Raw genomic sequence first — 19,566 nt, forward strand, 5'->3', positions numbered from 1 at the left:
GTGTGAGATGGTATCTCATTGTGGTTTTGATTTGCATTTCTCTGATGGCCAGTGATGATGAGCATTTTTTCATGTGTCTGTTGGTTGCATAAATGTCTTCTTTTGAGAAGTGTCTGTTCATATCCTTTGCCCACTTTTTGATGGGGTTGTTTGATTTTTTTCTTGTAAATTTGTTTAAGTTCTTTGTAGATTCTGGATATTAGCCCGTTGTCAGATGGGTAGATTGTAAAAATTTTCTCCCATTCTGTAGGTTGCCTATTCACTCTAATGGTAGTTTATTTTGCTGTGCAGAAGCTGTTTAGTTTAATGAGATCCCATTTGTCAATTTTGGCTTTTGTTGCCATTACTTTTGGTGTTTCAGTCATGAAGTCCTTGCCCATGCCTATGTCCTGAATGATATTGCCTAGGTTTTCTTCTAGGGTTTTTATGGTTTTAGGTCTAATATTTAAGTCTTTAATCCATCTTGAATTAATTTTTGTATAAGGTGTAAGGAATGGATCCAGTTTCAGCTTTCTACGTATGGCTAGTCAGTTTTCCCAGCACCATTTATTAAACAGGGAATTCATTCCCCATTTCTTGTTTTTGTCAGATTTGTCAAAGATCAGATGGTTGTAGATGTGTGGTATTATTTCTGAGGACTCTATTCTGTTCCATTGGTCTATATCTCTGTTTTGGTACCAGTACCATGCTGTTTTGATTACTGTAGCCCTGTAGTGTAGTTTGAAGTCAGGTAGCATGATGCCTCCAGCTTTGTTCTTTTTGCTTAGGATTGTCTTGGCAATGAGGGTTCTTTTTTAGTTGTATATGAACTTTAAAGTAGTTTTTTTCAATTCTATGAAGAAAGTCATTGGTAGTTTGATGGGGATGGCATTGAATCTATAAATTACCATGGGCAGTATGGTCATTTTCACAATATTGATTCTTCCTATCCATGAGCATAGAATGTTCTTCCATTTGTTTGTGCCCTCTTTTACTTCATTGAGCAGTGATTTGTAGTTCTCCTTGAAGAGGTCCTTCACATCCCTTGTAAGTTGGATTCCTAGGTATTTTATTCTCTTTGAAGCAATTTGTGAATGGGAGTTATGATTTGGCTCTCTGTTTGTCTGTTATTAGTGTATAGGAATGCTTGTGATTTTTGCACATTGATTTTGTATCCTGAGACTTTGCTGAAGTTGCTTATCAGTTTAAGGAGATTTTGGGCTGAGACGACGGGGTTTTCTAAATACACAATCATGTAATCTGTAAACAGGGACAATTTGACTTCCTCTTTTCCTAATTGAATACCCTTTATTTCTTTCTCTTGCCTGATTGCCCTGGCCAGAACTTCCAATACTATGTTGAATAGGAATGGTGAGAGAGGACATCCCTGTCTTGTGCTAGTTTTCAAAGGGAATGCTTCCAGGTTTTGCCCGTTCAGTATGATATTGGCTGTGGGTTTGTCATAAATAGTTCTTATTCTTTTGAGATATGTCCCATCAATACCTAGTTTATTGGGAGTTTTTAGCATGAAGGGCTGTTGAATTTTGTCAAAGGCCTTTTCTGCATCTATTGAGGTAATCATGTGGTTTTTGTCTTTGGTTCTGTTTATATGATCAATTACATTTATTGATTTGCATATGTTGAACCAGCCTTGCATCCCAGGGATGAAGCCAACTTGATCATGGTGGATACGCTTTTTGATGTGCTGCTGGATTTGGTTTGCTAATATTTTATTGAGGATTTTTGCCTCAATATTCATCAAGGATATTGGTCTAAAATTCTCTCTTTCTGTTGTGTCTCTGCCAGGCTTTGGTATCCAGATGAAGTTGGCCTCATAAAATGAATTAGGGAGGATTTCCACTTTTTCTATTGATTGGAATAGTTTCAAAAGGAATGGTACCAGCTCCTCTTTGTACCTCTGGTAGAATTCGGTTGTGAATCCGTCTGGTCCTGGATTTTTTTGGTTGGTAGGCTATTAATTATTGCTTCAATTGCAGAATCTGTTATTGGTCTATTCAGGGATTCAACTTCTTCCTGGTTTGGTCTTAGAAGGGTGTATGTGTCCAGGAATTTATCCATTCCTTCTAGATTTTCTAGTTTATTTGCGTAGAGGTGTTTATAGTATTCTCTGATGGTGGTTTGTATTTCTGTGGGATCAGTGATGATATCCCCTTTATCAATTTTTATTGCGTCTATCTGATTCTTCTCTCTTTCCTTCTTTATTAGTCTTGCTAGTGGTCTATCAATTTTGTTGATCTTTTCAAAAAACCAGCTCCTGGATTCATTGATTTTTTGAAGGGTATTCTTGTGTCTCTATCTCCTTCAGTTCTGCTCTGATCTTAGTTATTTCTTGCCTTCTGCTAGGTTTTGAATGTGTTTGCTCTTGCTTCTCTAGGTCTTTTAATTGTGATGTTAGGGTGTCAATTTTAGATCTTTCCTGCTTTCTCTTGTGGGCATTTAGTGCTATAAAGTTCCCTCCACACACCGCTTTAAATGTGTCCCAGAGGTTCTGGTATGTTGTGTCTTTTTTCTCATTGGTTTCAAAGAACATCTTTATTTCTGCCTTCATTTCGTTATGTACCCAATGTATCCAGTACTCATTCAGGAGCAGGTTGTTCAGTTTCCATGTAGTTAAGTGGTTTTGAGTGAGTTTCTTAATCCTGAGTTCTAGTTTGATTGCACTGTGGTCTGAGAGACAGTTTGTTATAATTTCTGTTCTTTTACATTTGCTGAGGAGTGCTTTACTTCCAACTATGTGGTCAATTTTGGAATAAGTGTGATGTGGTGCTGAGAAGAATGTACATTCTGTTGATTTGGGGTGGAAAGTTCTGTAGATGTTTATTAAGTCTACTTGGTGCAGAGCTGAGTTCAATTCCTGGATATCCGTGTTAACATTCTGTCTCATTGATCTGACAGTGGGGTGCTAAAGTCTCCCATTATTATTGTGTGGGAGTCTAAGTCTCTTTGTAAGTCTCTAAGGGCTTGCTTTATGAATCTGGGTGCTCCTATATTGGGTGCATATATATTTAGTATAGTTAACTCTTCTTGTTGAATTGATCCCTTTACCATTATGTAATGACCTTCTTTGTGTCTTTTGATCTTTGTTGGTTTAAAGTCTGTTTTATCAGAGACTAGCATTGCAATCCCTGCTTTATTTTTTTTTTTTCCATTTGCTTGGTAGAGCTTCCTACGTCCCTTTATTTTGAGTCTATATGTGTCTCTGTATGTGAGTTGCATCTCCTGAATATAGCACACTGATGGGTGTTGACTCTTTATCCAATTTGCCAATCTGTGTCTTCTAATTGGAGCATTTAGCCCATTTACATTTAAGGTTAATATTGTTATGTGTGAATTTGATCCTGTCATTATGATGTTAGCTGGTTATTTTGCTCATTAGTTGATGCAGTTTCTTCCTAGCATTGATAGCCTTTACAATCTGGCATGTTTTTGCAGTGGCTGGTACCGCTTGTTCCTTTCCATGTTTGGTGCTTCCTTCAGGAACTCTTGAAAGGCAGGCCTGGTGGTGACAATGTCCCTCAGCATTTGTTTGTCTGTAAAGGATTTTATTTCTCCTTCACTTATGAAGCTTAATTTGGCTGGATATGAAATTCTGGGTTGAAAATTCTTTAAGAATGTTGAATATTGGCCCACACTCTCTTCTGGCTTGTAGAGCTTTTGCCAAGACATCCACTGTTAGTCTGATGGGCTTCCCTTTGTGGGTAACCCAACCTTTCTCTCTGGTTGCCCTTAACATTTTTTCCTTCATTTCAACTTTGGTGAATCTGACAATTATGTGTCTTGGAGTTGCTCTTCTCGAGGAGTATCTTTGTGGCGTTCTCTGTACTTCCTAAATTTCAATGTTGGCCTGCCTCACTAGGTTGGGGAAGTTCTCCTGGATAATATCCTGAAGAGTGTTGTCCAACTTGGTTCCACTCTCCCCATCACTTTCAGGTACACCAGTCAGACGTAGATGTGGTCTTTTCACATAGTCCCATATTTCTTGGAGGCTTTGTTCGTTTCTTTTTACTTTTTTTTCTCTAAACTTCTTTTCTCACTTCATTTCATTCAATTGATCTTCAATCACTGATACCCTTTCTTCCACTTGATCAAATTGGCCACTGAAGCTTGTGCATGTGTCACGTAGTTCTCATGTCATGGTTTTCAGCTCCATCAGGTCATTTAAGGACTTCTCTAGACTGCTTATTCTAGTTAGCCATTTGTCTAATCTTTTTTCAAGGTTTTTAGCTTCTTTGTGATGGGTTTGGACATCCTCCTTATCTCAGAGAAGTTTGTTATTGCCGATCATCTGAAGCCTTCTTCTCTCAGCTCATCAAAGTCATTCTCCATCCAGCTTTGTTCCATTGCTGGTGAGGAGCTGCATTCCTTTGGAGGAGAAGAGGCACTCTGATTTTTAGAATTTTCAGCTTTTCTGCTCTGGTTTCTCCCCATCTTTGTGGTTTTATCTACTTTTGGTCTTTGATGATGGTGACATACAGGTGGGGTTTTGGTGTGGATATCCTTTCTGTTTGTTAGTTTTCCTTCTAACAGTCAGGGCCCTCAGATGCAGGTCTGTTGGAGTTTGCTGGAGGTCTACTCCAGACCGTGTTTGTCTGGGTATCACCAGCGGAGGCTGCAGAACAGCAAATATTGCAGAATGGCAGATGTTGCTGCCTGATCGTTCCTCTGGAAGCTTTGTCTCAGAGGGGCACCCGGCTGTATAAGGTGTCAGTTGGCCCCTACTGGGAGGTGTCTGCCAGTTAGGCTACTTGGGGCTTAGGAACCCACTTGAGGAGGCAGTCTGTCCGTTCTCAGATCTTAAACTCCATGCTGGGAGAACCATTACTTTCTTCAAAGCTGTCAGACAGGGACGTTTAAGTCTGCAGAAGTTTCTGCTGTCTTTTGTTCAGCTATGCCCTGCCCCCAGAGGTGGAGTCTACAGAGGCAGACAGGCCTCCTTGAGCTGTGGTGGGCTCCACCCAGTTTGAGCTTCCCTGGCCGCATTGTTTACCTACTCAAGTCTCAACAATGGCAGATGCGCCTCCCATAGTCTTGCTGCCGCCTTGCATTTCCATCTCAGACTGCTGTGCTAGCAGTCAGTGAGGCTCTGTGGGCGTGGGACCCTCCCAGCCAGGCATGGGATATAATCTCCTGGTGTGCTGTTTGCTAAGGCGGTTGGAAAAGTGCAGTATTAGGGCGCGAGGGTCCTGATTTTCCAGGTGCCGTCTGTCACACCTTCCCATTGCTAGGAAAGGGAATTCCCGGACCCCTTGCACTTCCTGGGTGAGGTGATGCCCCACCCTGCTCCATGAGCTGCACCCCCGTCTGACAGGTCCCAGTGAAATGAACCCGGTACCTCAGTTGGAAATGCAGAAATCACCCGTCTTCTGCCTTGCTCACGCTGGGAGCTTCAGACTGGAGCTGTTCCTATTCGGCCATCTTGGAACCTTCCTCCCAGGCTGGTCTTAAACTCCTGAGCTCAAGTGATCCTTCGCTTTGGCTTTCCAAAGTACTGGGATTACAGGTGTATGCCATCCTGCCTGGCCACTTTGCAGATCCTTTAATGTCTTAATGTACCCTATGAAATTCTAAGAGGACAATAAAGCATGAAAGATTTTCCAACTTTTTGAATCACAGTATCATTTTGTTTCTGGGTGTCTTTAGGAGCCAATGTTCCATGGAATTAACCTTGGGAAAGACAGGTTAGATGGATTCTAAACTTCTGTCTTCCTCAAGACTCTTTTTCTGGTTTCTCTGTTTAAGAACTCTCAGGATTATCTTCATTAGCTTCTGCTACTACTTTTTAATTTTATTTTATTTTGAGACAGAGTCTAGTTCTGTCACCCAAACTGGAGTGCAGTGCTCACTGCAACCTCCACCTCCCTGGTTCAAGTAATTCTCATACTTCAGTCTTCTGAGTAGCTGGGACTACAGTTGTGTGCCACCATGCCTGGCTAATTTTTGTATTTTTAGTAGAGACAGGGTTTTGCCGCATTGGCCAGGCTGGGCTCAAATCCCTGGTTTCAAGTGATCTGCCCGCCTTGGCCTCCCAAAGTGCTGGGATTACAGGTATGAGCCACCACACTCACCTTCTTCATCAGCTTCTCAAAATCCTTGAATCTTAAGGTGTGAAAATATGCAGGGAGAAATGTTTCTCAAGGTCAGATTATCAGTTAAGTAGATGAGAAAATAGGAGCGCATTTTCCCTCTGCTTCTGATGTGAACAGTTTACTAGGATGTCCAGATAAACAGAGATAACCTTCATGACAAGGTCCCTATCCAGCATAATCCAGTTTGGTTTTTGAGTAATGTCAGTCAGGACCACTGGGAAAGAGTATTTTAGAGAGGCAATAAGTGAAGGTAAGAAATGGAATTTTCCTGCTTGGCACAGTGGCTTATGCCTGTAATTCCAGCACTTTGGGAGGCCGAGGCAGACAGATCACTTGAGCCCAGGAGTTTGTGATCAGCCTGGACAACATAGAAAAACCCAGTCTCTACAAAAAGTACAAAAATTAGCTGGGCGTGGTGGTTTGTACTTATAGTTCCAGCTGCTTGGGAGGCTGAGGTGGGAGGATGGCTTGAGCGTGGGAGGTCCAGGTTGCAGTGAGCCATGATTGTGCCATTGTACTCCAGCCTGAGTGACAGAGCAAGACCCTGTCTCAGGAGAAAAAAAAAGAAAAGAAACGGAATCCCCCTTTCTGAAAGAACTAAAAATAGAATTACCATTTGTCCCAGCAATCTCACTACTGGATATATACCCAAAGGAAAATACATCTTTCTACCAAAAAGATTCCAGCACTCATACATTTATTGCAGCTTTGCTATTCACACTAGCAAAGACATAGAATTAACCCAGGTGCCCATCAACGGTAGATTTGATAAAGAAAGTATGGTACATACATACCACGGAATATCACACAACCATAAAAAAGAACAAAATCATGTCCTTTGCAGCAACATGAATCCCACTGTGGGCCATAATCCTGTGCAAACTAATGCAGGGACATAAAATCGAAAGCCACATGTTCTCACTTGTAAGTGGGAGCTAAACTTTGGGTACACACAGACACAAAGATGGGAACAATGGATACTGGGGACTGCAAAAGGGGAGGGGAAGGGGCAGGGGTTGAAAAGCTGCCTATCAGGTACTATGTCTGTTACTTGGGTGATGGACTCATTAGAAGCACAAACATCAGCATCACACTGTAATATTAACACTGTAATAAACCTGCACATGTATCCATGAATCTTTTTTTTTTTTTTTTTTTTTTTTTTTTTTGAGAGAGAGTCTGGCTCTGTCATCCAGGCTGTAGTGCAGTGGAGCGATCTCAGCTCACTGTAACCTCTGCCTCCAGGGTTCAAGCAATTCCGGTGCCTTGGCCTCTCAAGAAGTTGGGATTATAGGCATGTGCCACCTTGCCTGGCTAATTTTTGTGTTTTTTAGTAGATATGGGGTTTTACCATGTTGGCCAGGCTGGTCTCAAACTCCTGACCTCAAGTGATCCTCCCACCTTGGCTTCGGCCTCCCAAAGTTCTGGGATTTCAATGGTAAACCACTGGCCCTGCCTGCCCTGAATCTTAAAACAAAAAGAAAAGAAAAACAAAAAAAAGTATGGAATCATCTAATCAAGCAGAACACCGAGCTCAATGTCTCATATGTAGTCAGCTCCAAGAAACAGCTTATTGAATACTCAATGATTTTTATCTGGCTAGGACAGGCAGGCAGGGCTCTAAGTAGAGGTGAGGGGATGAGCCTCAATGTAAACTCTATGGGAGATAAAACCCAGAGTAGTGCCTGACACATGAAGGGCTGAGTAAGTATTCACTGACGATATTAATTGACTGATACTGCCATTTGAATGTCCTAAAGGCACATTAATCTTACTTTTTCCAACACCAAACTCATGCCTTTCTCATCCCCCACCCGCTGAAATCTGTTTCTCTGCCAGTGTTCCCTATTATAGGAAACAAAGGGCAAGCATGGTGGTTCATGTCTGTAATCCCAGGACTTTGGGAAGCCGAAGTGAGAGAATTGCTGGAGGCCAGCAGTTTGAGACCAGCCTGGGCAACACGGTGAGACCCCATCTCTACAACAAATTAAAAACAAATTAGCTGGGAGTGGTAGCACATGCCTGTAGTCCCAGCTACTCAGGAGGCTGAGGCAGGAGGATCGCTTGAGTCTAGAACGTTGAGACTGCAGTGACCTGTGCTTGAACCTCTACACGCCAGCCTGGGTGACAGAGCAAGATCATGTCTCAAAACAAAACAAAACAACCCCCAAACAAAAAATACAACAAAAAAGGAAATGATACCACTATCTATCCTGTTACTGAAACCAGAATTCTGAATCATCCTTGACACACCCCTGTCATTCTCCATCCTACCACATGCAATCCACCACCAAGTCCCATTACCCTCTATCTTGACTCCATCTCCTTTTTTCCACTTTGGCTGCTATCACTGAGCCCAAGTCACTATTATCTTTCACCAGGACTACAAGAATAATGGCCTTTGACCTCTTCTCCTGTAAAGCTGTGGTCCTGCTTCAATCCTCTTCCACCCAAAACTAGCGGGATCTTTCCAAAACCCAAACCTGATCACCTACCTTCTTCTCTAACGAAAGAAGACAATCAAGCACTCTTTGTTTTTAATAAAGACCAAACTTCTTCTTCTTCTTTTTTTTTTTTTTAACGAAATCAGGGATTTATTGAAATGAAAGTACACCCCACAGTGTGGGAGCTGGCTGGAGCAGCGGCTCAAGGCCCCAGTACAGAATCTTCTCTGGGCCAAATACCCACTAGAGGCTTCTCATTGGCCACTTGGTGCTCGCCTCATGTAAATGAAGTGGTGGTCCATGATCAGTCTGATTGGTTGTGAAAAGCAGCCAATCAGAGGCTGAAGTTACAAAGGTCATATTTCTATGCAAACGAAGACTTGGCCTGCAATCAGAGTCTGAAGTGAAGTTATATAGTTACACTCCCATGCTTTTTGCAACCAGAGGTACTTTCAATTTCCCGTCTGCCACACAGAAAAGGTGGGGATTTGCAAAGGGAGTACCCTCTTAAAGACCAAAATTCTTATGTGGTCAACCAGGCCACATAAAGACTGTCCCTCAGTTGTCCCTCCAGTCAGTCCTCCCATAGCGCCCCAAACTCCTACTTTTCACATTCCAGCTAAAGGAGCTTGCTTTCACGTCTTCAAATGCATCCTGCTCCTTTTTTTGACACAGGGGTCTTCTTGCACTTGCTTCTCTCCCTGGCTTTTTTTTTCTAACATCCTAACTCTGGTCCTTTATATTTTAGTCCGTTCTCACTTCTCCAGGGAAACCCCCCGGATCTCCCTAACAGGTCTCCCATGCACCTGTCCTTTGCAGCATGGTCACAATTGTCATTTCACATCTGTTTATGAGATCTACTGTCAGTCTCCCCTGCTAGGTCTCCATGAGGGCAGGAACTATATTTTCCATTACCTAAGAGGGAGCCTTTCTGTCCGATGGTAGGCACTCACTCAGTGAATATTTGACAAATGAATGCATGGAGAGATTTTAAAATGCTTTTAAGATACATACAGAAAAGCAAACATATCATATAGGTACTGCTAGATGAATTTCCATGAAGTAATGGATACACTTTTTTTTTTTTTTCTGAGATGGAGTTTTGTTTTTTCACACACGCTGGAGTGCAGTAGTGCATCTTGGCTCACTGCAACCTCTGACCCCCGGGTTCAAGCGATTCTCTTGCCTCAACCTCCTGAATAGCTGGGATTATAGGCGCATGTCACCAGACCCAGCTAATTTTTGCATTTTTACTAGAGATGGGGTTTTGCCATGTTGGTCAGGCTGGTCTCGAACTCCTGACCTCAAGTGAACCACCCGCCTCAGCTTCCCAAAGTGCTGGGATTTCAGGCATGAGCCACCTAGCCCAGCTAGATAAACTTATAAGAAGTTTTTGTTCCAGATTTTGGATTCCTAAACTTAGCACCAATAAGGAAAAGGTATGTAAAGATAACTATAGGGAGTGAGCACTAGAGGGCAACAGAGGCAAAGGAATGCAGAGCCGCTCCACCAGGCAGTGGTCCTGGACAATGGTGGATGCCCTGCGGTTTCTGAGGTGTAGAGGATTCTGGGAAGCTCCAAAGCCATCCAGATACCTTTCTTTGAACAGAGGCCAAAGGATTCTCCTTTGAGGTGTTCAGCAAGCGGGGGGATGCCTTGTTATGGTCACTCCTTAACTGGACTTTTCAGGTGCAAGGAGGATGACATGGGAAGTTAATTTTAGGAATACCTAGGGATGTGAAGGAGACAGAAAGTTGTCCAAATAATTGCACAAGCTATGTCTCTAAAATGAGTTCAGGATTCAAAGCAGCAATAGTGACCTGGCAATCTTGCCACCCCTTATGGTGAGCATCCGCTACCCCTAATCTGGCGATGCAGTTGGACTTATGACTCTTGCTGTGTGCTTCTTTCCAATGGCTCTCCCTCTGTTTCTGACTTCCAGCTACTGCCCGTTCACTTCTGCTGCCCTTCCCCAGTTGCTACCCCTAGAGGCCTTACTAAAGGTTTACCATGAGCTGCTGATTGGTAGTGATCAGGGAGTGATCAAGAAATCATCCACCATCTATCTGGTTGTAAGTGGCCTTTCTAGAGGTCATTGGTCTGTCCTATGCCCTGCCTGCTATAATCAGCAGTGTGGACAAGGTAGCAAGGCCACACACAACACTAACTACAACTTTGTGAAGGGAACCACCTCAGAAGGGTGACAGGTTCTGGATTATTCTTCAAAATACTTGAAAATAAATTAAAAGTACCACCAGTGGCCGGGCGCGGTGGCTCAAGCCTGTAATCCCAGCACTTTGGGAGGCCGAGATGGGCGGATCACGAGGTCAGGAGATCAAGACCATCCTGGCTAACACGGTGAAACCCCGTCTCTACTGAAAAATACAAAAATCTAGCCAGGCGAGGTGGCGGGCGCCTGTAGTCCCAGCTACTCCGGAGGCTGGAGCAGGAGAATGGTGTAAACCCGGGAGGCGGAGCTTGCAGTGAGCTGAGATCCGGCCACTGCACTCCAGCCTGGGCGACAGAGCGAGACTCCGTCTCAAAAAAAAAAAAAAAAAAAAAGTACCACCAGCTCATTAGCAACCCAGTTAAGCAGTCTCAGGCTACATCGCCTTTAATCATCGTTCTTTTTGGCCACAGAGTATACATCAACCTCCATTCATTCTGGATTAAAGGACTTTGAGACTGACATTCCTGTTTGATTCTAGATAAATTCACTTGCAAACTGTGTGTCCTTGGGCAAGTCTCTGAGCCTCTGTTTTCATATCTGTGCAATGGGGCAATTAGTACTTAACCCTTCGGGAATAGGGTGAAAGCTTTTTGCAAGTTGTAGAGAGCTGTTGTGTGAGTGGCTCTCGATCTTACTTACATATCAGCACCACTGTGGCGCTTTAAAAATATAGATGCCAGCTGGGTGCAGTGGCTCATGCCTGTAATCCTAGCACTTTGGGAGGCCAAGGTGGGTGGATCACTTGAGGTCAGGAGTTGAAGACCAGCCTGACCAACATGGTGAAACCCCAGCTCTTCTAAAAATACAAACATTAGCTGGACATGGTGGTGTGCGCCTGTAGTCCCAGATACTCTGGAGGCTGAGGCAGGAGAATCACTTGAACCTGGGAAGTGGAGGTTGCATTGAGCCGAGATTGCCCCACTGCACTGCAGCCTGGGTGACAGAGCCAGACTCTGTCTCAAAAACAAAAACAAACAAAAAACAAAACAAAACAAAACAAAAAAAACACACAGATGCCCTAGTCCCTATTCCTGGAAAATCTGATTTGAGGGTTGGTGGCATTCAAAATGTTCTATAAGTGATTTCATTGTACATGCTGAGTTAAGGAGCTCTGTACATTATGGTATTTTTATTTTTATCTTAATATTTATTTATTTGAGATGGAGTTTTGTTCTTTTTGCCCAGGCTGGAGTGCAATGGTGCAATCTCGGCTCACTGCAACTTCTGCCTCCCGGGTTCAAGCAGTTCTCCTGCCTCAGTCTCCTGAGTAGCTGGGATTACAGGTGCCTGCCACTATGCCCAGCTAATTTTTTTTTTTTTTTTTTTTTTGTATTTTAGTAGAGATGGGGTTTTACCATGTTGGTCAGGCTGGTCTCCAACTCCTGATCTCACGCTCGGCCTCCCAAAGTGCTGGGATTACAGGCGGGAGCCACCGTGCCCAGCCAAGGTAGTATTTTTATTATCTAGGATAGACAAAGAGAAACAATTTGCAGAGCTGAGGCCATGACTCCTGCCCACCCATCTATTCTCTGGTCATTATTCTTGGCAGAAGCTAGCCTGTATTAAAGTGCCCGATTGTGTCGGGGGCCCATACTCAGGAACCTACAGAAAAAGATTTACTTCCTGAGGCCAATGACCCTGGGCAGGACTTAAGTCATGAGCAGGACATAAGTCATATAAATGATGGAAGGGGTGTACACACCTGAGACCGGACATTTATTATATCAGTGGTAGGTTGAGGTCCAAGTTCAGGGCATACCTGTGGAGGAAACAATAACTTTAAGAAAAGTCAAACTAGGATGAAGGTGAGTTCTGGCCCTTCCTCTATTGGAAAGGAGGACTTCCAGCATCCCCAAAGCCACATCAACTTGTCCTTTGTAATGAAGTGGCTGAGAGAAACCCGATTTCTGCCCATGAAAATACAGATTAAACAAAAATAAATTCCAATTTAAATGCATTCCACCCTTTTCATATTATAGTTGTGGAGCTAATTATTCCTTATTGTCATATGCTGTAGGGCAGAAAGCATCATTAAAGTACTAAAAATTACTTCCATGAAATGGACTTGTGCCAGGGAGACCGCTGATAAGTTCTTTTTTTTTTTTTTTTTTGAGACAGAGTCTCGCTCTGTCACCCAGGCTGGAGTGCAGTGGTGTGATCTCGGCTCACTGCAAGCTCCACCTCCCGGGTTCACGCCATTCTCCTGCCTCAGCCTCCCTAGTAGCTGGGACTACAGGCGCCCACCACCACGCCCAGCTAATTTTTTTGTATTTTTAGTAGAGATGGGGTTTCACCGTGTTAGCCAGAATGGTCTTGATCTCCTGACCTTGTGATCCGCCCATCTCGGCCTCCCAAAGTGCTGGGATTACAGGCCTGAGCCACCGCGCCCGGCCGATAAGTTCTTCTTAAGTGGGTTGTTTTGGAGGTGGATTCAAAAAAAATGGTATCCTTGAGGCTGGGCGTGATGGCTCAGGCTTGTAATCCTGGCACTTTGGGAGGCTGAAACAAGTGGATCACTTGAGGCCAGGAATTTGAGACCAGCCTGGCCAACATGGCGAAATCCCATGTCTACTAAAAATACAAAAATTAGTCGGCGTGGTGGTACATGCCTGTAATCCCAGCTACTTGGGAGGCTGAGGCACGAGAATCTCTTGAACCCAGGAGGTGGAGGTTGCAGTGAGCTGAGACGGATTTTCAATCTTGTTGACCAGGCTGGAGTGCAGTGGCATGATCTTGGCTCACTGCAACCTCCACCTCACAGGTTCAAGCGATTCTCCTGTCTCAGCCTCCAGAGTAGCTAAATTATAAGTGCATGCCAGCATGCCCGGCTAATTTTTTGGTATTTTTAGTAGAGACGGGGTTTCACCATGTTGGCCAGGCTGGTCTCGAACTCCTGACCTCAATTGATCTGCCTGCTGTGGCCTCCCAAAGTGCTGGGATGACAGGTGTGAGCCACTGTGCCTGGCCCCTACTGGATTCTTTACACACACACACAGACACTTTGTTTTTTTTTTTTTTTTTTTTTTTGTAGAGGCAGGGTCTCACCATGTTGTCCAAAGTGGTTTCAAAACTCCTGGCCTGAAGCGATCCTCTCATCTTGGCTTCCCAAAGTGTTAGGATTACAGGTGTGAGCCACCATGCCCAGCCTTCACTGGATCCTTTTGAAGCCAATCTTAGATACCATGTTACTTCAATCACCAAAACTTCAATATGACTCTTCTGTTTAAGAAAACAAGCAGAGTATTACCATCAACCAAAAATATTAGCAATAATTACTTAATATCATCAAATATCTGGTTAAATTTCTCTGATTGAGTCACCTCTCCTTTTTATTTAAAAAAAAGTAAATTCACCTCTTTGAATCAGAATTCAAGCAAAGTACATATATTGCATTTGATTGATAGGTCTTTTAAGTCTCTTTTTCCTCCCTTTCCCATGCAATTTATTTTTTGAAAAAAATTGAATTATTTGCCTTGTGGAATTTCCCAAAAGTGTTTATTTTTAATAGTAGCACAGAGTAGGAGTTGGAGTGGAGTTTGTAGCGTGGACTTTGAAGAGTCATGTATATTTGGGTCTGAATCCTGGCTCTGTCCCTTACTTTCTGTGTATCCCTGGGAAAACAAATTGTCTCCCTCAAGTCAAAGTGTCCTCCACTATAACATGGGCGTAGAAGTGAGATTATGTTGAGACTAACTTAGATAATGTGTGGAAAGTGCATGGCACACAATAGGTGCTCAATAAACCCTCCTCTGTTTTACTTTTACATTTATTTTTAATTTTTGTTATTATTTTCCTTTTTTATTGAGACAAGATCTTGCTCTGTTGCTCACATTGGAGTGCAGTGGTGCTATTTCAGCTCACTGCAGCTTTGACCTCCAAGGCTTAAGTGATACTCCTCCCTCAGCCTCCTGAGTAGCTAGGACTACAGGCATGCATCACCATGCCAGGCTAATCTTTGTATTTTTTAGTAGAGATAGGGTTTCACCACGTTGCCAAGTCTGGTCTTGAACTCCTGGCCTCAGGTGATCTTCCTGCGTTGGCCTCCCAAAATGCTGGGATTACAGATGTGCATCACCATGCCCAGGCCCTCATTTTAATTTTCAAGCTGAGAGGGAAATCATCAATCCTTAGCACTGGCTGGTCTGGAAAATTATTTTTTGTAAGTTTAAAGGAGTAAAAATGAGCTGGTCTAGAGATCTGAAAAGTACTATATCCGGGACTGTGACTAAAAACTGGGTCCTCTGACCTCGTACACTGTTGGTGAAATGTAAATTATTACAACCACTATGGAAAACAGTTTGGAGTTTCCTCAAAAAAACTAAATAGAGCTAACATACAATCAGGCAATCCCACTGCTGGGCATATTCCCCAAAGAAAGAAAATCAATATATTGAAGAGATATCTGTACTCCCATGTTCGTTCCAGCACTGTTCACAAGAGCTAAGAGTTGGAAGCAACCTAAATGCCCAACAAAAGATGAATGGATAAAGAAAATGTGGTACATATGCACAATGGAGTACTATGCAGCCATGAAAGGAATGAGATCCTGAGATCCTGTCATTTGCAACAACATGGATGAAATTGGAGGTCATTATGTTAAGTGAAATAAGCCAAGCACAGAAAGATGAACTTTGCATGTTCTCACTTATTTGTGGAAGCTAAAAATTAAAACAATTGAACTCATGGAGATAGAGAGTAGAAAGATGGTTACCAGCTGAGAAGGATAGCAGGGGGTGGTAGTGGGGAAGTGGGGATGGTTAATGGATACAAAAAATAGTTAGAAAGAGTAAGACTTAGCATTTGATAGCACAACAGGGTGACTGTTGTAGTCAATACTAAATTATAAATTATTATAGTCAATCATAATTTAATTGTATGTTTAAAAATAAAGAGTATAGTTGGATTGTTTGTAACACAAGTGATAAATTCTTGTGGGGACATCCAATTTACCACGATGTGGTTATTATGCATTGAATGCCTGTATCACAATATCTCATGTACCTTGTAAATATATACACCTATTATGTACCCACAAAAATTAGAAATAACAAAATTAAGAAAAACCTCAGGATGGTCTGCAGGGCTGAGGGGGTTTTCTTCATCACTAGCCACCCCCTCAGCACTTTTTCTTTTCTTTCTTTTTTTTTTGAGACAGTCTCGCTCTGTCACCCAGGCTGGAGTGCAGTGGCGGCATCTCAGCTCACTGCAACCTCCACCTCTCGGATTCAAGCGATTCTCCTTCCTCAGCCTCCTGAGTAGCTGGGACTATAAGCATGTGCCACCACACCTGGCTAATTTTTTGTATTTTTAGTAGAGATGGGATTTCACCGTGTTAGCCAGGATGGTCTTGATCTCTTGACCTCATGATCCTCCTGCCTCGGCCTCCCAAAGTGCTGGGATTACAGGCGTGAGCCACCGTGCCTGGCCCCCATAGCACTTTCTCTAATCTTTTGCCATGTTTCTGGCTCTGCTGTCAAGCTCCTTGTCATTTTGTAGTCCACAATAGCTTGATACATGGGGAGGAAGGTGATGAACAAGTCCACACTGAAATGTTGCTCATCCAAGTCTTGCCTCTTCAAAGTACATTAAAAAATAATTTATAAGAGGGAAATATTTAATCTAGGCAAAAACACCTGGGACTACTAGGAAATATTCATGCACTGTGAGACTTAGAGGGAGGGAAATATTTTTGAGTGTAGGGGGCACTCAAATCATATCACAAAGGTGAACTTTACATGAGAGCTGCAAATTGCCTTTCCATGAATTCATCCATCCATCCATTCATTCGTTCGTCCATTCATCCATCCATCTCCATCCATCCATTCCATCCATCCATCCATCCATCCATCCATCCATCCATCCATCCATCCATGATTTCATGTATCAGCCTACATTCATCTCCTATGTGGTTAAACAGATAAAGCCTTTGGTTTCGGTTTTAAATTAGGTCTAATGCCCACATGGTCTCTTAACTCCACTCAACACCTGTTTGCAGCCTGAGTGTGAATCCAGATGCCTCTAAGTGGCCGAGAAATGAGATGACCCAGATCCCTCAACACCAGCCCTGGACTCTGCAATTTTCCATCATACATTCTAAATATAGCTTCCTTTCATGGCTGCTTAATTATTATGGCTTAGAAGACCATAATATTAAATTAAAGTGAAATGTAATTGCTCTGCCAGTTTTCATACTGTCAGAATTCAGCTGATAACAACAGGATTCTGTGAGCATTTCCAAGTAAGAATTTGTTGTTGGTGACAGGGGGAAAAACGAAACAAAACTCTCCTTTCCATATTTGCCCTGAAGCCAGGCTGACACAACAAAAATGGAAAACAATTGGCACAGGCATAAAATTCTATGACAAAAGGAAACTTGTGAAATAGAAAAATATATTTCTTGGGGGAAAAACATAACTTCCTTTAACAAAACACTGTATTTAGAAAAATAATTCTGTAGTTGTAGGATATTAAGTTCATTAAAAGTAGCAGGCTTTTTTGGTCTGGGAGAGATAGAGGTTCTTAATATCCTACACCTCCCCTCCAAACATTTCCCTTCAAATCCATATTAAAGTTAATCATCAATTGGAAGTCAGAAATGATATTGGAAAATCATTCTTTTACAAACGGAAACTATTATAATTTAAAAGGGTGCAAATGAAACCATACATTTTCAGAAGGAGATCAATGAAAACCACTTTATTAGAAAATATAAATCACTTTTTAATTTCAGATGCAACAAGAAAAGAACTCATTTTTTCTGTTTCATTGAAATTGATTGGTACACCTGCAGAGAAAAGCAGCTTTATCATCTCGTTATCAGCCAATTAATATGCAGGTCTAAATGTGAATACTATTCCAGTTAACTAGAAATGGATGATTTTATTGAAGTCTTAATAGACTAGGAAAAGCTGCCTTCCACCCTGCTAAATGAGGTCAGTTGAGAAAAAAAATCAGAAGTGCATAACTTGGGATGGGTGGAATCTAAAACAATTTCTCTAACTCTTCAGAGCACAGAGAAAGGAAAGCAAAGTGGTATGTGTGCAAGCAGAGGAACTGTTAGGTGGAGGAAAAATTAGAATATCAAGTTTGTTTTCTTTTAATTGAAAAGAAAGCTGTTTGGGTTTGATCCTGAAGTTTGACACTCTCACTATTCAAAACTTGACAGTTCCTAGTCCTTAGTCTCATCTCCATTTTAATCAAAGGTCAAGCAGAACTGCAAAGTAGATGAAGTCTATTTACCATGCTCCCATTTTTTCCTTTCTGTGCTCATTTTCTTCCCTGTGACGTTCTCCCTGGCCCACCAAAACCTGTTGCATCCTCAAGTATTTTCTTTACGTTAAAAAATTTAAAAAATTAAAAAAGGATACAAGTGCAGTTTTATTACATGTTTATGTCGTGTAGTGGTGAAATCTGGGCATTAAGTGTACCTACCTATCACCCGAATAGTAAACATTGTACCCATAGGTAATTTTTCAACCCTCACCCCACTCCCACCCTCCAACCTTTTATAGCATCCGATGTCTATCATTCCGGTCTTTATGTCCATTTGTACCCACTGTTTCCCTCCTAATTATATATATTCTACTTCGTTTATTTATTTAGGAGACAGGGTCTCACTGTCACCTAGGCTGGAGTGCAGCGGCACAATCATAGCTCACAGTGGCCTCCAACTCCTGGGCTCAAGTGATCCTCCTGCCTCAGCCTTCTGAGTAGCTGGGACTACAGGCATGCACCACCATGCCCTAAAAAACAAACAACAACAACAAAAACCACTTAGACAGCCATCCATGAAAATATACCTGGGATGGCTCTTGAGTCTAATTATGAACCTACAGCAACACAGTGGAGCAAAAACCAGAGAATAACTGCATGGAAATGATCACTGAGGAGATGGGCATAGCTGAGATATCTGGAGCTGGCTGGAAGCAAAGATGCACGGTGGTGGCTCTTAGTATCAGCCACACAGGATTGTGCATCAAAAATTGGTGCTGCCACGGTGGTGGCTATCAGTATCAGCCACACAGGACTGTGCATCAAAAATTGGTGCCACTTCCACTGTGAGCACACTTACGAGCTGGTGCCAAGAGAGATCCCTTTGGCCATGACTTCCTCTGTGGGAGAAAAATAGATCATGAGCACCCTGAAGCATTCAGCCCTGAAGACCCCAAAACTCTTGTTGCCGTTGTGGACACCCACAGCTGTGGATGCTGAGGAGTCCTGCAATCTTCACCAACACTGACCTCAGCTGACAGAGCTGCATAGACTATGTTGCTGTGCCTTTACCAGATGCAGTACTGCTGTACCCCACTCAACTAGAGCCCTTATACCCATCCATAAGTGACAGTCTTCTACTAAAACCAGTCAACAAAGTCTGGAGGACGTGATAGCCCCATTAAATGCGTAGACATCAATGCAAAGCAACAAGAAACACACAAAAAATGAAAGCAACATGTCACCACCAAATGAACACAATACTTTTTCAGTAACAAACCCCCCAAAAATAGAGAGACACAAATTGCTTGACAGGGAATTCAAAATAATTGTTTTAAGGAAGCTCAGTATGCTACAAGAGAACACAGACAGGTCAACAAAATCAGAAAAACAGTAAATTAACAAAATGAGAGTTTAAGAAAGAGGTAGAAATAGTCAGCCGGATGCAGTGACTCATGCCTGTAATCCCAGTACTTTGGGAGGCCGAGGTGGGCAGATCACGAGGTCAGGAGGTTGAGACCATCCTGGCTAACATGGTGAAACCCCGTCTCTACTAAAAATACAAAAAATTAGCCAGGTGTGGTGGCGGGCGCCT

The sequence above is a fragment of the Papio anubis genome, chromosome 18 (assembly GCF_008728515.1).
Source record: "Papio anubis isolate 15944 chromosome 18, Panubis1.0, whole genome shotgun sequence".
NCBI lineage: Eukaryota > Metazoa > Chordata > Mammalia > Primates > Cercopithecidae > Papio > Papio anubis.